The sequence below is a fragment of the Hydractinia symbiolongicarpus genome, chromosome 7, assembly GCF_029227915.1.
Source record: "Hydractinia symbiolongicarpus strain clone_291-10 chromosome 7, HSymV2.1, whole genome shotgun sequence".
Classification (NCBI taxonomy): Eukaryota; Metazoa; Cnidaria; class Hydrozoa; order Anthoathecata; family Hydractiniidae; genus Hydractinia; species Hydractinia symbiolongicarpus.
Genome location: NC_079881.1, coordinates 1,038,857 through 1,044,805, shown reverse-complemented (window position 1 = coordinate 1,044,805; position 5,949 = coordinate 1,038,857).

Sequence of the window (5,949 nt, the reverse complement as noted above, 5' to 3'; positions counted from 1 at the left end):
GCGATTAAACCACTTTCACTAAGCGTCTCATCAAAAATGAAAACATTTCTAAAAACTACAAGTCTCATGTGCTTTAGTGGTGAAAAATTAATTTAAAAAATCGTTCGGGAAATTAGTTTACTCCCTGGGTACTTCCTTTGTATACTTTTGGCTATACGGGCCGAGTCCGGGGTTTACGGAAAATGGCGGGTTTTCGTTTGCCGGCGATTAAACTCCTTTTATTCAGCGTCTCATCAAAAATGAAAACATTTTTGAAAACTGCAAGTCTCATGCGTTTTAGTGGTGAAAAGATAATTTAAAAAATCGTTTTGGAAATGAGTTTACTCACAGGGTACTTTCTTTGTATACATTCGACTACACGGGCCAAGCCCGGGATTTACGGGAAATCGCGGAATTTCGTTTGCCGGCGATTAAACCACTTTCACTAAGCATCTCATCAAAAATGAAAACATTTCTGAAAACTACAAGTCTCATGCGTTTTAGTGGTGAAAAAATAATTTAAAAAATCGTTCGGGAAATGAGTTTACTCCCTGGGTACCTTCTTTTTATACTTTTGACTATACGGGCCGAATCCGGGATTTACGGGAAATCGCGGGTTTTCGTTTGCCGGCGAATAAACTTCTTTTATTCAGCGTCTCATCAAAAATGAAAACATTTTTGAATATTACAAGTCTCATGCGTTTTAGTGGTGAAAAAATAATTTAAAAAATCGTTCGGGAAATGAGTGTACTCCCTGGGTACTTTCTTTGTGTACTTTTGACTATACGGGCCGAGTCCGGGATTTACGGGAAATCGCGGGTTTGCGTTTGCCAGCGATTAAACCACTTTCACTAAGCGTCTCATCAAAAATGAAAACATTTCTAAAAACTACAAGTCCCATGCGTTTTAGTGGTGAAAAAACAATTTAAAAAATCGTTCGGGAAATGAGTTTACTCCCTGGGTACTTTCTTTGTTTACTTTTGACTATACGGGCCGAGTCGGGGATTTACGGGAAGTCGCGGGTTTTCGTTTGCCGGCGATTAAACTTCTTTTAATCAGCGTCTCATCAAAAATGAAAACATTTTTGTAAACAACAAGTCTCATGCGTTTTAGTGGTGAAAAAATAATTTAAAAAATCGTTCGGGAAATGAGCTTACTCCCAGGGTACTTTCTTTGTATACTTTTGGCTATACGGGCCGAGTCCGGGGTTTACGGAAAATGGCGGGTTTTCGTTTGCCGGCGATTAAACTACTTTTATTCAGCGTCTCATCAAAAATGAAAACATTTTTGAAAACTACAAGTCTCATGCGTTTTAGTGGTGAAAAGATAATTTAAAAAATCGTTTTGGAAATGAGTTTACTCACAGGGTACTTTCTTTGTATACATTCGACTACACGTGCCAAGCCCGGGATTTACGGGAAATCGCGGAATTTCGTTTGCCGGCGATTAAACCACTTTCACTAAGCATCTCATCAAAAATGAAAACATTTCTGAAAACTACAAGTCTCATGCGTTTTATGGTGAAAAAATAATTTAAAAAATCGTTCGGGAAATGAGTTTACTCCCTGGGTACCTTCTTTTTATACTTTTGACTATACGGGCCGAATCCGGGATTTACGTGAAATCGCGGGTTTTCGTTTGCCGGTGATTAAACTTCTTTTATTCAGCGTCTCATCAAAAATGAAAACATTTTTGAATATTACAAGTCTCATGCGTTTTAGTGGTGAAAAAATAATTTAAAAAATCGTTCGGGAAATGATTTTACTCCCTGGGTACTTTCTTTGTGTACTTTTGACTATACGGGCCGAGTCCGGGATTTACGGGAAATCGCGGGTTTGCGTTTGCCAGCGATTAAACCACTTTCACTAAGCGTCTCATCAAAAATGAAAACATTTCTAAAAACTACAAGTCTCATGCGTTTTAGTGGTGAAATAATAATTCAAAAAATCGTTCGGGAAATGAGTTTACTCCCTGGGTACTTTCTTTGTTTACTTTTGACTATACGGGCCGAGTCGGGGATTTACGGGAAGTCGCGGGTTTTCGTTTGCGGGCGATTAAACTTCTTTTAATCAGCGTCTCATCAAAAATAAAAACATTTTTGTAAACAACAAGTCTCATGCGTTTTAGTGGTGAAAAAATAATTTAAAAAATCGTTCGGGAAATGAGTTTACTCCCTGGGTACTTTCTTTGTTTACTTTTGACTATACGGGCCGAGTCGGGGATTTACGGGAAGTCGCGGGTTTTCGTTTGCCGGCGATTAAACTTCTTTTAATCAGCGTCTCATCAAAAATGAAAACATTTTTGTAAACAACAAGTCTCATGCGTTTTAGTGGTGAAAAAATAATTTAAAAAATCGTTCGGGAAATGAGCTTACTCCCAGGGTACTTTCTTTGTATACTTTTGGCTATACGGGCCGAGTACGGGGTTTACGGAAAATGGCGGGTTTTCGTTTGCCGGCGATTAAACTCCTTTTATTCAGCGTCTCATCAAAAATGAAAACATTTTTGAAAACTACAAGTCTCATGCGTTTTAGTGGTGAAAAGATAATTTAAAAAATCGTTCGGGAAATGAGTTTACTCACAGGGTACTTTCTTTGTATACATTCGACTACACGGGCCAAGCCCGGGATTTACGGGAAATCGCGGAATTTCGTTTGCCGGCGATTAAACCACTTTCACTAAGCATCTCATCAAAAATGAAAACATTTCTGAAAACTACAAGTCTCATGCGTTTTAGTGGTGAAAAAATAATTTAAAAAATCGTTCGGGAAATGAGTTTACTCCCTGGGTACCTTCTTTTTATACTTTTGACTATACGGGCCGAATCCGGGATTTACGTGAAATCGCGGGTTTTCGTTTGCCGGTGATTAAACTTCTTTTATTCAGCGTCTCATCAAAAATGAAAACATTTTTGAATATTACAAGTCTCATGCGTTTTAGTGGTGAAAAAATAATTTAAAAAATCGTTCGGGAAATGATTTTACTCCCTGGGTACTTTCTTTGTGTACTTTTGACTATACGGGCCGAGTCCGGGATTTACGGGAAATCGCGGGTTTGCGTTTGCCAGCGATTAAACCACTTTCACTAAGCGTCTCATCAAAAATGAAAACATTTCTAAAAACTACAAGTCTCATGCGTTTTAGTGGTGAAATAATAATTCAAAAAATCGTTCGGGAAATGAGTTTACTCCCTGGGTACTTTCTTTGTTTACTTTTGACTATACGGGCCGAGTCGGGGATTTACGGGAAGTCGCGGGTTTTCGTTTGCGGGCGATTAAACTTCTTTTAATCAGCGTCTCATCAAAAATGAAAACATTTTTGTAAACAACAAGTCTCATGCGTTTTAGTTGTGAAAAAATAATTTAAAAAATCGTTCGGGAAATGAGCTTACTCCCAGGGTACTTTCTTTGTATACTTTTGACTATACGGGCCGAATCCGGGATTTACGGGAAGTCGCGGGTTTTCGTTTGCGGGCGATTAAACTTCTTTTAATCAGCGTCTCATCAAAAATGAAAACATTTTTGTAAACAACAAGTCTCATGCGTTTTAGTTGTGAAAAAATAATTTAAAAAATCGTTCGGGAAATGAGCTTACTCCCAGGGTACTTTCTTTGTATACTTTTGACTATACGGGCCGAGTCCGGTATTTACGGGAAATCGCAGGTTTTTGTTTGCCGGCGATTAAACTTCTTTTATTCAGCGTCTCATCAAAAATGAAAACATTTTTGTAAACTACAAGTCTCATGCGTTTTAGTGGTGAAAAAATAATTTAAAAAATTGTTTGGAAAATGACTTTACTCCCTGGGTACTTTCTTTGTGTACTTTTGACTATACGGGCCGAGTCCGGGATTTACGGGAAATCGCGGGTTTGCGTTTGCCAGCGATTAAACCACTTTATTATTTATTATTATTTCATTTATTTAAAGTTGGTTTTACATAGTAAATGGTAAATACTAATTTACACCAACTAAAGTAAAAAATAAATAAACAAAAAACACAAAGATGTACCAAACATTAAAAATAAGAGACGAGAATAGCCGACTTATGTAGCCTACATGTGCAGAGATCTGAAAGATTTAGTGAGATGAGTTCCTTTTTAAATCTCTTGATGGAGAGAGAACTCTTCACTCTGTCAGGCAAAGAGTTCCATAACAAACAACTTCGAAACAAAAAAGATCTAGTACCAAAGCGTGTTGAACTTGTGGATGGTAAAAGTAGACTATTTTTGCTGCGCAAATTGTAACTGATACGTCTTATAGCGTAAAAAGACTGCATAAATGACGGATTTTCGTCTGTTAATGTTTTATAAATCTCTACGCAGATTATACGTAAATGCAGTTCGTGAATTTGCACACACTTACAATTTACCAACAAGTCCTGATAACTGGAATGATAGTCTTTTGTTACAGCTCTCAATGCACGTTTGTGTGTTGAAATGATTAATTTATACTGCACAGCACTGCAATACATCCATATAATGGGACAATAGGTAAATATTGATAAAATATAAGAATTAAGCAATAACTTTGATTGTTCAAAACTAATGAATCGTCTTATTCTGTAAAGACATCTGACATTGCTATTTCCTTTTTTACATAGATTAGAGATGTGCTCATTAAAAGTGAGACATCTATCAATAGTAATGCCTAATAATTTTACAGATTCCGATGCGACTAGGAAGTTATTGTTTATTCTTAGCGATAAAGTATCACTGTGTGGACAACCTAAAAACATCATCTGAAACTTTGCTGGATTAGCAACCAATTGGTTGTTTTCAAACCAAGCTAATACGTTATTTAAGTCATGCTGAAGGTCAGCAATGACTTCATTTAATTGAGATCCACAAGTGTAGATTGTATTATCATCAGCAAAGTTGCAAATATCAGTTTTTTCAATAAATAATAATAAGTCATTTATAAATATATTAAACAGAAGTGGACCGAGAATAGAACCTTGTGGAACGCCGAAAACAATTGAGAGCCACTCACTAAAAGAACTGCAGATTTTGGTTCTTTGAAAACGTCCAGAGAGATAACTTTTCATAAGGTAAAGACTTTTTCTATCAAAACCATAAGCAGCCAATTTTGAGATTAAAAGGCCATGATCTATGGAATCAAATGCTTTGGACAAGTCCATTAAGACAGTTCCCACCACCCCAGACTTATCTAAGCACTGATGCCATTTACCAATTAGGCGAAATAGAGCATTTTGGGTGCTATATTTACTTCTAAAACCACATAATAATGATGAAAATATTGGTTGAAAATAGCTAGAAATCTGATTAAATAGAAGCCGTTCCAAAATTTTAGAAAAACTATTTAAAATACTAATTGGTCGGTAATTTTCTTTCCGAGAGTTGTCACCCTTTTTGAAAACGGGAATAACTTCAGATAGTTTTAGTACTGATGGAAATATACCGTTAGTGATGCAAGAATTTATGCAGTTAGTAAGTGGCAAGCAAATTTTGTCTGCAACTATCTGAATTATTCTCGTTGGAATTGGGCCACTGACTGCCTTTTTTGCATTTAGGCTCAGTATCACTTTATGAACTTCCTCAGGATTAACAGGTAAAAAGGAGAAGTTTCTCTTCGTTTTTGAACGGATCTTTAAAACACTAGGGTGATCAGCATAATGGAGAAGGATAGAATCAAGTTCATTTAGAGATACTGAAGAGACCACTTTGGATTTCCAGGGTTTTAAATCAAGTTTCCTTATTAAATCTATGAAATATTTATTAAACATTGTCGCTACTTCACCTTCATCAGAGATGAATTCATTTTTAACATCATCTAACAAAGAAATCTTTTCACTACCGCGAGATTTGTTCGAAAAAAAAGGTTTACAAGAGCTCCAAAAGTCTTTGGAATTGGTCTCGTGGGAATGAAAATATGATCTCTTTGCTGCTCTGTTCATATTTACAATAATGTTTCTTTGTTTTTTATAAAGCTTTATATATTTAGAGTCACCTGATTT